The following is a 20,988-nucleotide window of genomic DNA, read 5'->3' as shown; positions in this document are numbered from 1 at the left end:
TTCTTTCTCTTCCTTCCTTTCTCTCTCTCTCTCTCTCTCTCCCCAGTACCTTTTCGTAAACCAGTAATTGTAACAAAATCATTCTCTTATGTTATAGGGTCCAAAGATCCCATTCTCTTGAACTGAAATGAAGTCGTCTCATGGCCCTTGTTACTTCCGCCAACGATGCTCATGTTATGATGGTGTGTACTTAGTTACTTTAACTGCTTCCCTGTTATTCCTGCAGTTTGTTTATGCAGTGTGGGCTGCTCACCCTCCTGGAGCTGATAAACTCTGCTGATCCCAAGGCGGAGAGTGAGCCAAGAGCAGCATCTCAGAAGCCGGAGAGGTGGAGAGCCAGGAAGATGAAAGAGAGGAGTGGGCCTTTGATTTTACCGAAGAAAGTCGGCGTGTTTGTGCAGATTTTTCTATGAGATGACATAACATGATTCCTAGTAGCAACATGCCATCTGGCTGCAGTGCTGTTGGTGTCGTTCAGGTTTCCACTGGGAAAAGCAGCCGGCAGACCAGGCTTAGCCAAATGCCTGCAGACATTTCGGCCTCAGCTGCACCCAATGTGTCCCTACTGGCTCTTTGCACCAAGTTCTGAAATTCATCTGTGCGTAGAAGGAAATGTTCTCTTTCTGCTTCTGTGTGACCCTTCTGCTGCAACCAATTAATATTCATGAAAGAGAATATTAATTCTTTTCCAAGCTGAAACCCAGAAATCAAAAACAGAGTAAGGGTTGTTTCAAGACCAAGCTAAACCACCTCCCGGATTTGCCTGTGTTGAAACAACTAGCCATCTAACAAAACCGGCCAGTGGCAGACAGGACAGTAAATCCAGGACCTCCAGGCAAGACAATTCCTGGAGTCTGGGTGGGAGATAGGTAAACAGACAAAGGATCTGAGGGCATGCTTCATGTTAATTCCCCTTCCTATAAAAGACCTGGTGCCGGTTCATGCTGGGAGCTAGAATCATTGCGTTAACATGTCACCGGCAGTATTTGTGCAGGAACTGTTATTATCCTCACATTGCTGAGGGGTGGGCTGATGCTCCGAGAGGGTGAGTGATTCGAGCAAGGTCATTCCGTGGTGGAGCCAGGATTAATTCAATCACGGTCTGACTCCAAAGCCTGGGAATGGTTTTCAGCATATTCTCCACTGCCACTTCCGTTAGATGTAGATAAAACATTGTGGGCCTTGTCCACACAGGAACATTTCTTGTATGTCTAAGACGACCTGCCCAGGGGTTGTGCTTAGTGTTTTACCAAAAAATTCAATTCCAAAACGTTTATTATTCCTGAACACTAGGGATAATAAGAGCAGTGACGTATCGAGCATTTACCGGGTATGAGACATTATACCAAGTGCCTTAAAATGCATCTAAGCATTACCCCATAGTAGGTGTTACTGTCTCCATTTTATGGAAAAGAAAAAGAGGTCTAGAGAAGTCATGTAACCTGTCCAAGCTCCTATGATATAAGCTTGAACCATATGCAAGTGCGATTTTGTGGGTCAAAGCCAATCAAATATAGGTCAGTTTTATTGTAACTAGCAAAAAGGGGACTTGAGTCTGGGTCTGCCACTTAACTCATTAGCAAAAGAATGGTCTACGGCATGAAGTTGGGCTCAGTTGTCCTTGGCATCTGATGGAAAATAATGCTTCATATCAGGGAGTAATAAACCATCAGAAACTATTTGTGGTGGCTTTACAGTGCATGGACCTACATATGCCTGTAGAGTGAACAGACACCAGCATGGTTGGGATGTTGTCTAAGTGGTGGAATTTAAACTCAGCCCTTGGATATCATACCAAATCCCCTTCCCCGTCTTTTTGTTGTTTTGTACTTGATTCCATCTGCTTGCCTTCAGCTCTGCCCTGTTACTGTCTCCGATTCCTGTCCTTGGATTCACCTTAAACTCGTGCTTCTCCTGTCATGACTTGTTTTGACCTGGCTCCTCCTTTAGATTGGCCCTGGGCCTTAGGTTGCTCTGTGTGACTCATCCCCTCTCTTGGTTCCCACCTCTCACCTCACTCTGGGCCTCTGTACTTTTGCTCTCGATTCAACCCTCTGGGGCTTCTGGCTCTTGCTCTCAGATCTAGCCCTGCCTGGACAGCTATTCACCCTGCGGCTGACCCTGATGTTTCCTTAGTTCCCAGTTTTCCATGCCAGCCACTAGTCTCCTCCAGACTCCAGCTGATCCAACTTCCCAGTGTGTGGGTGGGGGAAGGATAGACTTTGAAAGTGTTAGTGGTAAGTCTGGAGGAGGAGGGAAAGTTAGCTAGCTCTGTTTGGTTCCCATGAGTAGGAATGAGTTCTTTGGAGAAGAGGCAATTCTAGCAAAAGCCATCATCAGAAGCTGGTGGCTGTGGTTTCAGGGAAGGGACAACCACGGTGAAAAAGTATGGTCGTCGGTGGGAAAAGTTGAAAAACAAACAAACAGGGGAATTAGGTTCTGTTGGCGACCCAAGTATGCAGATCATTTAAAAGCTTAGTTCTCAGAGGAAATCACCGACCAGGCAAAAGAAACAAGCAGGTGATGCCCCTAAGGAAAGAGGCAGAAGGAGGAGGAAGCTGATTCCGGCAGTTTTCATCGAAAAGGAAGATGCATTACATCTTCCTTTTCTCTGAGCAAAAGTGGAGCTTGCCTTCCTCCTGGCGAGCCCAGGCATTTGGCTTCATCGCTGCAGGTCAACTCATTAAAGGGGCGGAAGTTTTTTAAAGATCTGGGAACAAGCACCCCAAAGGAAAGTGATGCCGAAAGGTATCAGCTGAGGGAAACCAATCAGCTTTATTGGAAAATGAGAAGGACCACAGAAGCTACATTGGGGACGATTGGGAGCTGGCGACCAGGACATCACAAAGTGCTGTGTCAACTTAACACAGGGCTTCTTTAATACCTGGCCATTTGAAGACTAGGCAGTTGATCGTCCCCATGCTTCAAGACAAATACCTCAAGGACAGCTGTGCCCCTACATTTGCATCATTCTTGCCTTCTCTGAAGAGACAACCAAATGGATGGGTGGGGGCACATGACTGGGGCATGGCAGTCATGCCATGGACACTGTGGGGATAACAGGAGTTAGAAATTTTAATTGGGTGTGGTGGGGCCCAGAGAGTAACCAGGAGCAGAATGTGAGCTCCAGAGGGTTAGAACCCCTCCATTTCTAAACTGATATCCTTCTGGGGCCGGGCCACTTCCTCCGAGCAGGACTGACAGGGTTTCCGTGGGTCTGACTCTCTGGGAGAGATCGCAGGGTGACCTGGTCACTTTGGTGAGCCTGAGAACATTGACCAGTGATCTAGGAAATGAGTTTTGGAGGCAGATGCCTGGGTTTAAACCCCAATCCGACCACTTTCTATCGCTTAAACAAGTCTCTTTATCTGCTGTCATTAGTGGTAAGAATGGGAAAGTGATAGTTACCTCATAGGGTTAAATAAGAGCACGTACGTATGTAAGATGTTTAGCAGAGGGTTTAATTCATACAAAATATTGAAAAAATGGTATGTGATGTGATAGGGAGGATGATGCTGATTCTTAGTTTGAGAGTCAGGGCTGAGAGAGAAAACAACAACAACAACAATGTTTTAGTTTTTAGCCTCAGAAACCTTTGCTTCTCTATATGTAACCTTTCAAGCTCCGGGAGCTCTTCAAAAACCTTGTTTTCCTGCAGATACTGGGCCTCAGACTGCATTCACAGATGCAGACGAGATGGTCATTTCTTCTTTCTCACGTGGCCTCCAGAGCAATGTTCTCTCCCTCGCTGTCTTTCCCGCTCCTGGGGCAGGTGGTGCTGCCCGTGCTGACCGGGAACACCTGAGAGAAGGCATTTGATTAAGGGTCATCCAGTCTTCCCTTTGAGCTGGAGGAGAAAGCACGTCTTCTGACAAAGCGATACGACAACCACCAACTGCAAAGTAGGTCTATGTTATTTCCTGTTGGGGCATCAAACACTACATAATGCGTGCCTATTAGATAGCAGGGTTGTTGGGGCACCTGGGTGGCTCAGTCAGTTAAGCAACCCACTTTGGCTCAGGTCTGTGAGTTTGAGCCCCATGTCGGGCTCTGTGCTGACAGCTCAGAGCTTGGAGTCTGCTTCGGAACCTGTGTCTTCCTCTCTCTCTGCCCCTCCCCCGTTCATGCTCTGTCTCTCTCTGTCTCAAAAATAAATAAACATTTTTAAAAAATTAAAAAAAAAAAAGATAGCGGGGTTGTTGAACAGAAGAGTGATTTAGAAGGGCCTGATGTTGGTTGAGACTGTTGCTCGATCCTTCTTTAGTAGAAAATATTTCGTTTCCATTTACTGGAAGTGATACATCCCAGGACTGGGGTTGAGTTCCACCACAGTCATTAAAACAGTCTTGAGCGTTCCGCATGCTTGTGGTTAATGAGTGTTACACTTTGGTTGTTCTCTTTTCTGTCTTATAATGTCCAGTCCTGCCGTTGTTGTATGTGCAAGGGAGGGGGTTGAGCGTGCTTTGGCCGCAATTTGTATCAGCATCAAATTGCCTTAAGGAGTTAGCGTGGGTCAATAAATATCCTTGCGCATGTTTATTTCATTCTGTGTTCAAGTATGGCAATATTGACGGCGTGACTCAAAATGAATTATGATTTTAAAAGGATGGTTATGTCGTGAACATCGATTATTTTCTTGTGTTTTTACAAACTGAACATATACACATAACTTGGTATATATCAATAGAACATAGTCACTCTCTCCAGATGATTAGTCCTCCACGGTAAGAATTTTCCAGATAACTGAAACTTACTAAAAACCTATTCGTTTTAATCATTTAAATGAAAAATCTTTTTTTTAAAGCATAAAACCTATTTCTCTGACTTCTTCCTGTGATTCTCAACACAACCTAAACTTTTCTTGATAAATCAGAGGGTTAGACATCATCGTCCTCGTACTGATTGAAAACGGGCCTAAGTGTTACCGAGGTCCCTTCATTACGTGGCAACATCTTTGGAATTCTCATTTTTAGAATATTCCTTACACCCTCCCTTGCTGTCGTTGTGTTGATGTAACTTCCTGCTTCTACCAGTGGGCCTGCTTCTTCGCTTCCTCCTTAAATCAGGTGTTCTTACTCAGAATGGGACGGAGAGACCAGATAACTAATCTTAGGGAACTTTTAAGGAAAGCAAGAGTAAATAGACTCTGAGTGGGGCCTTCTTAGGAATAAAACACTTATATTTCAGTACATGGACTTTGTGAAATCCCTTTTGGCTGTTCCTCTAGCTTTTTGTGCTTGTTTTGGTGTTTTCCTGAAACATTCTCGGTAGGAGAAGTTGCAAGAAGTCTGACTTCTAGGTAATTGAGATGTCGCTGTAATCTTGAGAAAGCAATCTATCACATTAGCTTGGGTGGCTGTGTGTCTGTCAACTCTGACAGCAAAGGGTGCAATATTCCTCATCAGTCCTGCCCATTTGAATCCCTCCCCCGGTTCCCTAAGGGTATAACTTTGATGTCAACCACACGGTAGTCTATTATACATAGTAGACCCCTGGAATTCACCAGAGATCTATTCTAAGGCATTAGCAAATCCTCAAAATTGCAAATATTATTATTACATAAGAGTCTCGCCCACCCAATGCAATAAAATGTGGTAGAAAAATGTATGTGTCTCTTTAGACCTTTAATGACTCTACATATAGGACTTGAGTTGCTTATAAAATCTGGTTTGCTTTCTTTTGGGGGCCATTTCTTTAAAAAATAAACTAACTTTATTATTTATTTTTTTAAATGTTTATTCATTTTTGAGAGAGAGAGTGAAAGGGCCGGGTGGAGGGGAGGCGCAGAGAGAGAGGGAGATTCGGAATCTGAAGTAGGCTCCCAGCTTCGAGCTGTCAGCCCAGAGCCCGACGTGGGGCTCCAACCCACCAACTGTGAGATCATGACCTGACCCGAAGTGGGACGCTTAACTGACCGAGCCACCCAGGTGCCCCCAAAAAAGAAACAAACTCATGAATTCACCATCATGACTGCATGGGCTGTGACGGAGAGGACTGAAACCCTGTTTTGGGGTAGATGCTTTGGATTATGCTGCTATTGAACAGTCAGCTAAGTGATTCCTTACACATACCGGGCTCCCGCATAGGACGATTCAAGTTTGCACTTGGAAAAATATAATCGGTCATAGACCACGGACGGCAGTCTCCGATGCATGCAGGACCAGGTAAATGAGCGATTATATTTACATTCGTGAATGCGCTCTGTTGGCATTCCTATTCTTGTCTACTCTAAACATAGCTTTCCGGATAGCACTTATGGCAATTACCTCGAAGGGCTCTCTCACATGATATTCCAACCCCCTTCTCCCTTGTCTTTCTAACCTCTAGAGGCTGAAACTTGATTTGCCAGTTTCCTTGCAACTCACAGTAGACATGTGACAGAGTCCTGGCCAATGGGACACAAGCAGAAGTCTGTGGGAGGCTTGCCTTTTGCCCTTTCTCCTTTTTTCTACCTGAAATGTGCAAAATGCTTTCCACCCATGAACATGAAAACTACGCAAGAATGGTAAAACGGAAAGATGAAAGGTGTCTGTGACCCTGACAGCTTTGTGGGGCACTAACCTTCCTACTTTAAGCTAGTGTTTTCTGAGTTTATATCGTTTGCAGTTGAATGTATTCTTGACTGGTTTGCAGATCATAGTTTTTATCATGTTTTATTTCATAATGGAACATTAAGCTGCGTTCTTTCACTCAGACATGCTTTTTCCCGTTACACACACAGTCATAGTCTTCCTTTATGCAAGAAATGCTCCCCCATCTTTAAAACAGAAAACAAAATATACCTCTCAGTCTATTTTTCTTTTCTGTGTTTTGAAAAAAATAATTTTAGCATTTTTTTTAAGTGGAAAGATAAATAAATGTTAGCTGCTGACCTCTGGGTAAATGCTGGGAAAAAAAGTAGGAAATGATGAGGACTGTGGAGAAATGGACGACTCACCCTCCATCTAAAGGGATCTTTGAAATGGGAATATGGATCCAGCATTTTCTATATTTTCCAAAAGAGAAACATATTTCATTTTTTAAGAGAATCTAGAAATACATTGGTGATAGGTCTTATTTTTACAAATTTCTTGGCAGCTAATTTATGAATTTTTAAACGCTCTGTGAGACAACATTGTGTAGGATAAGCTATACATGTATGCCTGAACGATTTGGCTGGATGCCAGTTTGTATCTTGTATCATGGGGGAAGCTCACTAAAACTGCACACTGGAGAACACCAAGAGTCTGTCATGCTAACTTATATTATTTGTTATTATTTCACAAAGATAAAATCTTCTCTTTTCAACTCAATCGGAGGCAACCCGAAAGAAAGGAACAGCCTATATTTTTTTCATATTCCTTAAGGTATCTTCCCTGTGGCTCTCTGGTGGGTCTTGGCAGGATATTTTCAAAGAAACGTGATACCCCGGTGCCCAACGCTGACATGCCTTTATAGAGTGTTAACAGAGGGCACAACACCGTGAGAAACACAAAAGAGTGTGGGAAAAAACAAAAAGAAATAGAAGAAACTGTGGTAAATCCCTCCAGTCTAATGGAAGGGACCACACTCATGTGACCTAGTGATTCATGAGGAATGGCAACCACAGACTCAACCCGGGACAGGGGACGTTGCACAAATTGCATACATAGATCCTGAAAAAAACAGAAAAACAAAAAACGAAGAACAAAAACAGAGTTTATTGAGGAATGGGACACCTCTTTCCTAAAAGAATCTGAAAACGGAATGTCTTTTCTTAGACACAGTAAAAAATCATCTCTGCACGAATTGTTTATTTGTATACACATAGCGTGTTTTATGACAGGTTAGGTGAAAATGGAAAATGTGAATGCTGAGAATATGCCAGATATGTTTGTTAAACATGAAAGTGATTTCTATGATAATGAATGCATGCTTACCGAGCTGTGAACATTGTGAGTAAGATAAATTACCAAGTACCTTGGTGCGTTTAACAACTCTGGGATGTTATCGGGGCTGGGAAATTAAATTTAATGTTGCACATAGAACATCCAGCCAAGCCCCCAAAGAATGTGGAACGAAAGCTAAGGGAGCCACACGTCTTTAGAAAAATCCCCAAACTTGACCAACAACATGTGCTTGCTTGATTCCTCAAGTTTCAGCAGGCAGAGAGCCAAATTTTCTGAATTCATGTCATACCTGTGATGGTTTCCAAAACTAATAGCTCTTGCTTTTGTTTGGATGATATTGTCATGGATGATGTTATGACAAGAATAATGAGATGGGGCGAAAGCCAGAAAGGGACAGGGCAGCTGTTGGAAGTCCAGAGTGGCGTTCGGCTGACCTCATCGGTAGGAAAGGTAAATAAAAGATTTGTGAGGTTCTTGTAGGTGGACCTATCTGGGCTGGGTGCTGTGGAGGGGGCCCAGAGAAACATAAGGGATCTGTTTTTGTGCCCACCCAGGTGCCTACAACTCAGGCACTTTAAAAATTCAGAAGATTTGCTATGGAGGCAGATGCCTAGCTCAGATCTTGTCTCTGTGACATCATGTATTAGGCTGTATGACCTTGGGCATATTAAACTTTTGAGCCTAAACTCAGTGTCCTCGTCTGAGGTATGGGGCTAGAACCTCTTACTTTAGAGGATTGTTAGGAGGGTTCAGGGAGGCCCAGAGCTTAGTTGCCCGGTACAGAATCCCCCCCACGTTACAGGCTGGCTGGTGTCTCAGTGTTACCACGGCTCAGCATTATGCAAAAGACTGCATGAATTAAAGATGGTTCCTCCACAGTAGCCTTATTATCCAGCTAGATTGATATAAATCACATTTGGCCCAAAGGGTACCTTGACTGTTCGGTGAAGACACGCCTGATGGAGACCCTGGTGGGTCCAAAGCACGCTGTGGCCTGAAGTGGTTTTGTGTTTTTGGAGCCTAACACTGCATCTGCCCCTGGATAATGCGTGTTAACAGATGGTGCCCCTGGAAATTTAGACTAGAACCGGTTAGGAGGGGTGTCGCCAGAGCCCCCAGACCCCTGAGTCCTAGAAGTGTGTAGTTGAGCGTGATTAAACACCATACAGTTTGAACACCTTATTTTATGGAGGAAGACATCTGCTCTCCTCTGCTTATGCTCCATCACTCACGGCGGAGACTGCTGGCAGGAGCCGCAGCCCGGGGAGTGGTTGGCTCGTGTTGCACATCTTTGAGAACAGTTCTTCCTCAGCCCAAACCCTCCAGTTCCACCTCTGCCACCTGGCATTTCCCTTGCTACTACTCTGTCATACTCCAGTTCCCACTGAGGGCAGAGCAGAGAAAATGAGAGAAGGTGGGCTTTGTGCCGGGTTGAGCTGTTCCCTCGGGGTAGCGTAGCTGCCCATGAAGCCTGGGGTGGGTTTGATAAAATTGAGGCCAGACGTAGACTGATAAACCAAGATCATTTCTCTAGGATGTTACTGACAATACTGAGGCCCCAGGGCTTAAAGACGATCGAACAAGCACACAACAAAGTCAACCTCCTTTAAGAGGGTGGGGAGAATGTGCGTGCAAGCTGGTGTTTCCTTTGGGATTGAGAGAAGCACATGAAACCGTTAGTTGTCTTATTTGAGTCTGTGCCTCTCTAGCCTCTCGGTGCTTTCTAGAAAACAATTATGTCAGAAAATTTCATTAATTTTATGTCTTTGGGTAATTCCCTGACTGTAATTGGTTTTGAGAGTGTGGTGATTGCAGGGCCGCTGTGGGTAAGCGCACAAATGAAAACAGCCTTTTCTCAGTGTGATGAAATGTAATTGAATGATGACTCCAATTTTTAATAACCCCAGAACATTAATGCGCTGGGAATGCAACTATTGCTATTGGTTACAAGATAGCACATTACCCAAGCATGCATGAAGCCCCATGGTGATGGAAAATGGAGACCATTGCATTTGCCCAGAAATGACAACAACAGTAATAACAACAGCTTATAATCTACTGAGCGCTAGGTACCGTTCTAAAAATTTTTGTGTTTACTCATTGAATCCTCACAGCAGTCCTTCAAGGTAGGTGCTATTGTAATGTGTTTTGTAAATGTGGAACCCAAGGCCCAGAGAAATTGGAAAATTTACCTGACTTTCCATAGCTACGATACGGCGAAGCCAGTCAGAGAAATATTGCCAGCCCCCGCCCCCTGCAATGATCATATATGATCATCATGTTGGTTTCCTACCCACTTTCTTAACCATTTGGATGTTTATTTGGCTTTCCTCCCTTTCCATACACTTCCCATGTGTTAGGTTGTACCATACGAAATTACTATTTTTACAGGTAAGATCATTGACTATTCCAGTTTCAGATAGTTAAGCCTAATATGCCATGGTCCAGTGGTCATTCCTAGTTAATTTAATGAAGACACTAGGCACATTCCATTTTCCCGATCATGGTCATCTATTCAGGAGGAAGGCACATGATCAATGTAATCCAATTAAGACAGATCTCAGGACTCTTGGCTACAGTGTTGGGATGGACATTGTTATGTGTAGATATAAGGTCCAGAACTCTTATAGCTGTCTGGATAATAGCTTAACAATAGAAACTACCCATGGAGATTCCATATCTATCCATAGTCGAGGGAAGCACGAAATGCAGACCCAGGATGCTGTTTGGGCCACACCTGATCGCTGATCTCCCTACTTCTTCATTTAGATGAGCCAATCAGTCCTCTTTTTACAAGGCAACTGAGTTGGCAGCTGAGATGACTTTTGTTCCCAGCTGTAGTTCGGTCCTTTCTGAGTGGAAATTACCTTTTGCATTTGACATAAATGGCAGTGAATCCAGATGAGAGGGAGTCTCCCACATGTCACATGCATGGGCGAAGGAGGCCTCCCACTGAATTCCAACAGAGCCCCCACGGGCCCATTTAGTTTCCAAATGTTCGCTTCTTGCCCCAGAGTGTTTTGGAGGGGGCGACCTCCTTTCAGGTCAGGCATGCTTGCTTATCAGTCTGCAAAATGAGGTGTCACTCTCCACGAAAGAGGGTGGAGTGTCGTTAAGCCATCTCCAGCTCAGGCTTGGAACCTCCCTACAGGAATTGTGTTTTCCCAGCCAATGGTCAGTCACCCGTGCCGAACAAAGTGGCTCACGTAGACTCAGAGAGTTGCCAATAAGATAAGAAACTGCTATCAGATTTCACCCTTGGAAGTTCTTCCTCCCTTTTTTTTCAGTTTAGGATTGATTCATCTTGAGTTTCAAGATAGGAGAAGGTGGGGGTCACGAGGAAATTTATAGGGCTACTTCCCAGGGCAATTTCCAATGTTTAGCCATAAATATTTTCAAACGGGATGAAAGAAGTCACTCTATCACTACCAGCCTGCACACACATGGGCCCTGAGAAGGAGCAAAGCTGCCAGCAAGGGAGTATGGGAAGGCAACCTAACACTTTTCTTTCCTGTTTGCCCCCAGGGACGGAGGGAGGTGGGCGGATGGCTGCTGTTGAAAGTGTGGAGCACAACCCCCGCCCTCCCAATTTGTACTTAATCTCTCTAGGCATGTATGTTCTTTCATTGCCAGGCCCGGATCCATGACAATCATTTCCATTTTCTCCCCATCTCCCTAGCAGTGCGCAACAAAGGAAAGACTTTCTGAGAGCCCATGAAATGTTTTTATTGAAACCCTGTTCTCCAGGGAGAGATTGAGGAAGCGATTTAAGCAACCTTATTACAAAATAAAAATGTATCCTCCTACTCCATGACAGGAAATGCGAGAAAGAGAGACAAGCCCATAAAAAAAGCACTATGGAAAAAAGAAAGTTTGCAAAAAGACTGGAACAAAAGAGAGATGTTAAGCAATTATGGGCCCAAGAAGCAAAAACAGCATGAGACTCAAAAAGCATTTTTTTTTTTTTTTTTTTTTTTGAGTCTACACATAATCACGCGGGACGCTGTTTAGGACATTACGCATTGCATTTCAAATTTTCTAATTAAAAAGATTCATCAAGCTGTGTATAATAGCTTAGGGGACTCCCTTATCTTTAACATTATACCTTAGGGGGGGTGCTCCTGATGTCGTACTGCTCACGGTGTTTAGGAGAGCGTTTGGCAAAACCACCAGAAAGCTTTCAGGTGCGTCATATTTTGTTTGCGTAACACTTTAAGTTATGTCATACTATAATTTAGTGGCATTTAAATAAATCTGCTCATTAATGAGGCTGATTAAAAAACAGGCACAACATAACGTGGCTACGTCTCCAGACTGACTGTTGACCGCTTCCTACCCTGCCAGCCCCTAGTTTGGCTGAAGATTCCGATGTGGAAATGAACAGGAAGTGTGCCCCGCTGGGCTCTTTTTTTTTTTTTTTTTTTTTTTTTTTTTTTTAAGGTCTGCTTGGCTTGGACATTTGTTAGTGATGGCTGATCTCTCTCTCACTAGATCCTCTAGGCATTTCAGAACCTGTGGATTTAGTGAAGGTTTCACAGGATAAGTGCCTCCTGTATTTTGGGCACAGCTGCTTGGGGCTTCTGCCCTGCAGCGGGCTGAGCTAGGAGTAAACGCTCCGAATTTGCAGGTGCAGCACGTAAGGGCGCATTCACTTTCCAAGAAACCCTTGTGCCGGGCTTGGTTTCCTTCTTCTGCTTTAGGAAGGCTGCTGAGCACCTTTTCCTCCTGTGAGGAGCGGGGGTTGAAGGTGAAATGGGGAGACGTGCCTCTCCTTCTGCCCCTCTTCGTGTCCACCTGCTGGAAATGGAACTTGTATCAGCGAGTAGTGGTCACAGGGCAGGTGAAGGATTAAGGCCCCCTTGCTGGGTTGGTTGGGGAGGGGGGGATTGGTAGGGGCAGGCGGGGGGGGAGAGGGGTAAATAGATATGGGGGGGAGGTGTGGGTGGGTTGCATAGGGAGGGGTGGTGGAGTGGAAGGTGAGAATATGAGTACTATTGGATGATCTAAATGGCCCAATTTCTCTCTCAAGAAGCTTTCAGGCTTTTAGGAGGAAGAAGGCATGCCTTCCTGCAGGCATGTTTGAGTCAGAAAGAGCCTGAATTTTTAAAATAAAAACTGCTGCCTTGCTTAATATATTCACTCTTCTAACAAGCCACCAAGCAGCTATTGTACTCTCCCAGGCCAACGGACATATATCTTGCCGAGACACATACATCCAAAGTCAGGATATTGTCTGGGAAACTTGAGACCGCAGCTTGTGCAGAAGCCGCCATCACTGCATAATTCCTTCCAGAAGAATAGAAACGCAGGCACAAGGCAGGAGCGCAGAGTCCCCAAAGGACACGTTGCCATTTATTTTCAGCGTGATTACTTTTCATTGCACACTGTGCAAGGGACGCTTTTGAATGCTATCTTAGTTGCTTTTCATGTCCCTTCATTTACTGCACCCCAAGAGACAGTCAAAGTCTCCAGGCCACTCTCTGCAATAAAAACTCAGCAAGTTTGAAGGATACAGCGTGAAGCTTCCCAGACGGCCAGGAAGTTCTGCTGACGGTACTAAAATTCAGGAGCTTCATCTAGCATCCCAGGCAGGTGTGTTTATTCAGCAAAGGGGAAGCTGGAAATGTTTCCTTTGGGGATGGCTTCTCTTCTTCCTGTGCTCTAAGAGCTGGTGTATATTCCTCCTGGACTGCCTTGATCCCTGATTTGCCACTTCTGGATCTCAGGCCAGTCTCTGGGGCTTTGTTTGGATTCTGGAGTTTACATGTCTCAGGATCTTTTGTACTGTTACGGGCAAGGATGAGCCCTTTCAGCAGGGGCCGAGGGCCCTTTATGAACTGTGATCAAATATCAAAATCCTTCTCCACTCAGGGCTTTTCTTGGACTGTCCTTGAGTGCCCGATGACCCAAAACAGTCCTGCATTGGTTCCTGATCAGTAAGTGCGAGACACCCTCTAAATGTATTCATCACAAAGTAGTATGTTTCCTCACCAAAATAAACTCGTGGACCCAATCACAGATGAAGTGGTCCAGAAGTTTACTCCTCCTAACTGTGTGTTGCTGCAGACACTCTCCTTTTTTCAAGAATTTCTGAATTCCTGGGGCGCCTGGGTGGCTCAGTCGGTGAAGCGTCCGACTTCAGCTCAGGTCACGATCTCGCGGTCCGTGAGTTCGAGCCCTGCGTCGGGCTCTGGGCTGATGGCTCAGAGCCTGGAGCCTCCTTCCGATTCTGTGTCTCCCTCTCTCTCTGCCCCTTCCCCATTCATGCTCTGTCTCTCTCTGTCTCAAAAATAAATTAAACGTTAAAAAAAAATTTAAAAAAAGAATTTCTGAGTTCTAGGTCAAGGTCGCTTTGGTGTATTTTGGAAAGTGTCTCAGTTGTACCAAAATCAGTGGTTCCTAAAACTTCCAAGTATTATAATCACCTGGAGGACTTGTTAGCGAGTCTTGCTGGACCCCTCTCCCAGAGTTTCTGATTGAGTAGTCTTTTTTTTTTTTTAATTTTTTTTAATGTTTTTTTATTTATTTTTGAGACAGAGACAGAGCATGAACAGGGGAGGGTCAGCGAGAGGGAGACACAGAATCTGAAACAGGCTCCAGGCTCTGAGCTGTCAGCACAGAGCCCGATGCGGGGCTCGAACTCATGGACCACCAGATCGTGACCTGAGCCGAAGTCGGCCGCTTAACCGACTGAGCCACCCAGGCCCCCCTCTGATTGAGTAGTCTTGGTTGGGGCCCAAGGATTTGTACTTCTAACTAGTTCCTGGGTTGGATGGGATCCTCTTAAAAGTCGTCTCCTTCCTGGGACCTCAGAGTGGGACATTAGTTTAGAAGTTGGGACGTTACAGACATAATTAGTTAAGATGAGGGTGTACTGGGGTCGGGTGGACCATGAACTCAATGTGGCTGGTATTCTTGAAAGAAAAGAAGAGCCCCAGAGACTGAGACACGGGAGAGGAAGCCACGTGACAACAGAGGCAGAGATTCGAGCAATGAGTCTACAAGACAAGGACCGTCAGTAGTTGGCAGGCATCACCACAAGTTAAGAGAAAGCCATGGAACAGATCTTCCCCTAGTACTTTCAGAGAGAGCGTGGTCCTGCTTCTACCTTGATTTTGGACTTCTAGCCTCTAGAACTATGAGAGAGTAAATCTGTGTTGTTTTCAGCCGCCGGTTTGTGATCATCCATCTTGGCAGCCCCTTGGAAATGAGTCCCAGAGATGCTGATGTCGCTGGCCCTGGAATCACACTTTGAGAAACATCGATCAAAATTACTCAGGTCCTCTCTGTCGTCAACTCCCAGTTCTCTTTACAATGTCCACCATAGTCTCTTTCTGATACTTGCATCTGCCCGCGCCTGCTTAATTCCCTAAGAAGAATTTTCGCCAGCTCTTGGTTCCCTAATCCTTCCCTGTTTCTTGTTCCTGATCTTTCCACCCCCGTATAATCTGTGGGGCTCTCTTTACCTAGATTGCGGTAAAATAGGATCTCTGACCTGCTCTCCTGATAGAGAATTGTGGCTCCTGAGGTTGGGTGTTCACACACTCTTATAAGAAAGGGGTGTCGGTAGCAAGAAGCCGTTTCAAGAGACTTCCGGGAACCAGAGAGATGGGGTGGGAGCGAGGGGATTTGGGCCTCAGGAAGACAAGCATTAAGAGGGATTTATCTGTCTTCAAATATATGAAGTGTTGCTGTGCATAGGATGCAGACAGCCTGCTTCCCCCTGCCCCCACCCCATCCTAGAAGGGCCAAAGGAAAGCAGGCTTAGGAAGGAGGACTTCCAGTGGATAGAAAGAATTTTCTCAGGTTGAAGGTTTTAAGTCGTTGGAATGTCAAGGGAGAAGTTCAAGAGTAGACACCTCTTCATTAAATGTGATTTAGGTGGGGGCCCTTCCTGGAGCCAGGGGAACGAAAGAGCTAGATTTCTGAGGCGATCTCTGCTCCTCTAGTCTACAGCCTTGCAAAAGAAGCGAAATGCCCAGTTGGGAAAAACATTAACTCAAAGGGGTAAACCATCTCCGTTGGTATTTTTTTCAATCCTAGTTGGGGAATCTCCTGTATTATTTCTCCTCCTCCTCCTCCTCCTCCTTTTTAATTTCAGCCTTAGTGAGGTACAGTTGACCTGTAAAATGGTAAGGTATTTACAGTATACATTGTACAAGGGCTTCCTCCATCCAAGTAATGAACCCATTCATCACCTCACATAGGCTTTTTAAAATTTTTAAATTTTTTTTTTTCCTGGTGAGAACATTTAAGTTCTACTCTTTGTATTTCTCCTTTTCTATTTAAAAAAAAATTTTTTTTTAACGTTTATTTATTTTTGAGACAGAGAGAGACAGAGCATGAATGGGGGAGGGTCAGAGAGAGAGAGACACAGAATCCGAAACAGGCTCCAGGCTCTGAGCTGTCAGCACAGAGCCCGACGCGGGGCTCGAACTCACGGACCGCGAGATCGTGACCTGAGCTGAAGTCGGCCGCTTAACCGACTGAGCCACCCAGGCGCCCTCTCCTTTTCTATTTTTAATTTAATGCCTGCAAGATACTCTTTGGTGCTAGATGAAGGAGTTTGATTACTTAGAAGGTTTTTGTCTCATCCCTCCAGTGTTATCTGGTCTCCCCAAGTCCAGTTTACCCACCTACGTGATGACAAAGGCCGTGCATATTTATTTTCTATTGCTGCATAACACATGATCATAAACTTAGCAGCGTGAACAACACGTATTTGTTATCTAACAGTTTCCCTGGATCGGAAGTCTGGGCCCGGCTTCCCCGTGTCCTGTGCTCAGGGCCTCCCAAGCTGGAATCAGAGTGTTGGTGAGCTGCATTTCTCTCTGGATGTTGGGGCCCTTTTCCAAGCTCACAGGGTTGTGGGCTGCATTCTGCTCTGGGTAACTGTGCGACTGAGGCCACGCTTTCTTGCCGGCTGTCCACTGGGGGCTGCTCCGCAGGTCCTTGCATGTGGCCCTTCTCAGGCTTTCTCACAACATGGCGACTTCCTTCTTCAAGTCCGGCAGGAGACTCTCGCTCTGTAATACCCTCACAGGGGTGACCTCTATCCCCTTCGCCTACTCTACTGCCTTAGAGCCAGTCACTTGCTTAAATTCAAGGGGACAGGATTATTCAAGAGTGTGAGTCTTTGGGGTGACCTTAGAATTCTTCATATACATGGAGGTTGGGAAGGGGTTCTTTCCTAAGGCCCAGGCTCCAGGGAGACCTGGAACCCAAGGACATACACTTCGTGGGGGATTTTTCTGATTAAATAAATATACAAATGGGATTCCAAATGGAATGCAGAAAGTGAGGGATCCCCATTTCACATTCCATTTGTGCTTGAAAGCTCAATTAGGCGGTCAGTTGCCAGAATTCAAGTCCTTTCATCAAGAGCACAATATTAAAATTGGTGGTTTTCTACAGTTTCTGAAAGGCAGTATGGTAGCATAGAGGGTAAATTTTGTAGCCAGATTGCCTGGGTTCAAATCCTGACTTTTGACACCGTGCAGCCTTAGGCAAAGTCATTTAGCCTCTGTAGGCCCAATTTTCCTCATTCATGAAATGGTCATGATCATAATAATATTTTGTGGAATGTTGGTGAGGATGCCATGAATCAGTATGTGTAAAACATTTCAAAGGCGCGGTGTATATCGTAAACACGATATATGTGTTAGCTGTTATTTGAGTTAGGACACCAGATGTTACAGGCCATTCACACATACGACACTCCCCGGGCATTCTTAGGACTCTGGACATTTCTTGGCTTGTAACTATGGTTCTGCTCCTTTCCCTTCCACTCAGAATGCAGGAAAAAGTGACATTATAAGGATAAGTTTGAATCAGGACTGATTTCTTGCTTTTTTTTTTTTTTATGTTTGTTTATTCATTTTGAGCGGGAGGGGGAGGGACAGAGGAAGAGAGGCAGAGAGAATCTCAAGCCGGCTCCACACTGCCAGCACAGAGCCCAACATGGGGCTTGATCTCATGAACCGTGAGATCATGACCTGAGCGAAAATCAAGAGTCAGACACCTAAGCGACTGAGCCACCCAGGCGCTCCAGGACGGATGTCTTAAAATGAAATTATTTATAAATATTAGTCTTCATAACCAGTTATAATAGTAATAGATGAAATGTATTGAACATTTACTCTATGCCAGGGCGTCTACCAAGTGCAGAGACAGGATCATTCCCATGAAGCAGGTATTGTTATCTCCTTGGACGGAGAGGGAGACTGAGGCTCAGATGTTATTTGCTCCACCCAGTTGGTCAGTGGCAGAGCTGGACTCCAGAACCCTCAATTGTAATAACTGTTCTGTACCATTTTTCCGTTATAGTGTCGGCAACTCAGCTCTCAACTTTTGTGTTCCGACATCATAGGCAAATGCTAACATAAATGACACAAAAGGAGAAAGAAACTGAGTTCTTGTTTGTTTAAGTAGGTGGGAGGGTAGGGCCGCCTGGGCGGCTCAGAAGTTTAAACGTCTGACTCTCGATTTCAGCTCAGGTCATGATCTCACCGCGTGTGAGTTTGAGGCCTGTGTAGGACTCTGTGCTAACACTGGGGAGCCTGCTTGGAATTCTCTGTCTCCCTGTCTTTCTGCCCCTCCCCTGCTCACAATCTCAATCAGTCAATCAGTATCAAAAAGCCGGTGGGCATCGTAAATTCAGAAGGAGAGAAACCACTCAGAAGATGTACATATCGGGTGAGCACCTGTTATGGACCAGGCATGTGCGATGTTCCTTGTTCACCATTATCTCACTGTATCCACAGAACGCTACAGGGAGCTATGACAACCCTCTATGAGCAGATGAAATTGAAGCTCAGAAGGTGCCAGTGAGAAGCTGAACTAAGTCAAACCCAATCCTTCGGGCCCCAAAGCCTGTTCTTTGCACCGTATGATGTTGTCTGAATGGTGAGCAAAGGAGGAGCGAAAAAGGGACTGAAGTGGCGGATAGTATCCTCTACAGAGAGAGAGGAGACCCTGGGCAGGCAGCAGGGGGCCCCATCAGTCTTGACTAACTTGGTCGCTGTGCGGAAGGATTTGCTGTCCAAGGGCTTTTAGAGTCCCAATTCTCAGGTCCCACCGCTGTCACAAAGAGCAAAGCATTCAGACGACGTCAGGGTCCTTTCTTCATTTTCTCGAATACGCTTGACCTTGTTTGAAAGACAAAGTGAGGTATTTTTTATAGCACTGGGTAGATGCCATAACACTTCTCTCATATAAGCAGATACTCAAAGTGTGGAGGCCGAGAGTAGGAGAGAGAGATTAAGAAGGAGACGAGCTACCAGCAGAGAGGGAGACACAGCGATGTGGGGGAACACCCTCTGTGAGATATTATTATGGCCCTTTGGGTAAGAAACCAATTCAATCCCGGAGCCTCGGATGCCACTCTAGGATGCTATTTCAACGTTTTTTTCTCGGTTTGCTTTTAGAAACTAGACAATAAGTGAGTAAGTAACCCCCCCCACCCCCGATAAACAACATATTAAATACATGATGGAGAAAAGAGGGGCACAGCCCCCTGGCTGGCAGTGGGCAGGGACTCCAGAAAGGGCCTCTTAGCCTTCTTAGTTTCAAAGGGCAGAAGCTGATAGAATGGGTTTGGCATCACATACACCTGGTTCAATTCCCAGCCCCGTCGCTTCGTTTATTGCATTGGGTAAAATCTTCCTGAGTCTTCTGTTTGCCCATTTCTGAGGTGGAGGTAATGACATCAACCTTGCAAGGCGTCTGAGCTGATTAAAGTAGGCAAAGATTCAACATGCAGAATGTGCCTCATACAAAAGGCTCATCAATGGTACCTGTTACGGCTGCTGGTTTTTTCACTATTCCTGCCGCTTCGTAACTATTAAAATAAGGCTAAAACCTGAAAATAGTCACTTCAGTGTAATTATTGTTGAGAGAAATTTTGACTTGAGTCCCGCCCTTGGATAGACACATGCAGGAGACCAAGGTGTGGTGGGTCCACGCAGAAAGGGGCCTAGGGCCACACGTTCTATCTGGAGCCGGAACCAGGGTGGTGTGAAAAGAGAATTCTGAGCTTCTGGGTGTAACTGGGTGAGGACCTTACAAGAGAAATCATGTGTCATCTCTTGGGTGTAGTGGGGTTGATGGACACCTGCCTGAGAGTGGGGTGCAGGTGGAAGGGGGTCCTTCCTATGGACCTCTATGGACAGGCCTAAGAAAGTTATTGACAGTGTGGCCTGGGAGTTAGGGGCACAGACTCTGGAGGCCAGCTTGGTACCTGTGGCCTCAGATAATTCACTTCTTTTTGCCTCACCTTTCTCATCTATAAAATGGGGAGGAGGGTTATGACAGAATTTACCCCCACACTTTCCTGCAGTGATTGAGAGAGCACACGTTGGAACGCCTTAGCGGTGTGAGGTACAGTAAGCCCTCCAAGAATATTAATTCTCATTACTGCTACCGCCGTTACTCAGAAGAAGCCGAGAGTCAGCAAAACCAAAACAATCAGATCAGACAAATCAAAAATTAGAAGGCAGTGAAGGTGATTTTGCACCCAGGTTTGTGATTTCATCTCGTGGGTGTCCCTGCCCCTTCTATCCTTGGAGTTGAAAACTCCCTTCACGTTCTGTCCCCCTGTGTGTGTGTGTGTGTGTGTGAGTGTGTCCAGACTGTCACTGAGATGCGTATCGTTGTAGAAGTGTGTCCATAAAAGGTATTTTTAAGGTGCCTGCACCTTCCATCTTTTGGCGGTGGAAGGGACTTTGAATGACTTTGGGGTTATTTAGGATTAGTAGGAAAAGCCCATTGTTCTTTCAAGACTATGACAGATCGTGAAAAGGCCTCATCTGACTAGCCAAGAGTGGTACTACGTTCGTTGCTTGCCCCAGAGCGGAAAATTACTAGTTTCTGATTACCGTGGGCTCCCCGAATATGATGTATAGCTGAAAACTAAGTTCAAAAGCTGATTTCAAAAGGAAGATTTAGGCATGTCCTCAAAGAAATCAGTGGACTTCCTCTGCTTGGAAAAAGCATTTCAACACAAAGAAGCCTGAAACTGAATGGTTGGTCTTTCGCCAAAGGCCAGTGTTTGCAGGGGTCAGATGGAAAAGCAGAAAAGAGGGTCTGCTGATGGCTAGAAAGAAGACTGAGGGAGGCTGTC

This window comes from Puma concolor, chromosome A1 (assembly GCF_028749965.1).
Source record: "Puma concolor isolate L17-30 chromosome A1, mPumCon1.1.hap2, whole genome shotgun sequence".
NCBI classification, from domain to species: domain Eukaryota; kingdom Metazoa; phylum Chordata; class Mammalia; order Carnivora; family Felidae; genus Puma; species Puma concolor.
Note: the sequence above shows the minus strand (reverse complement) of the source record.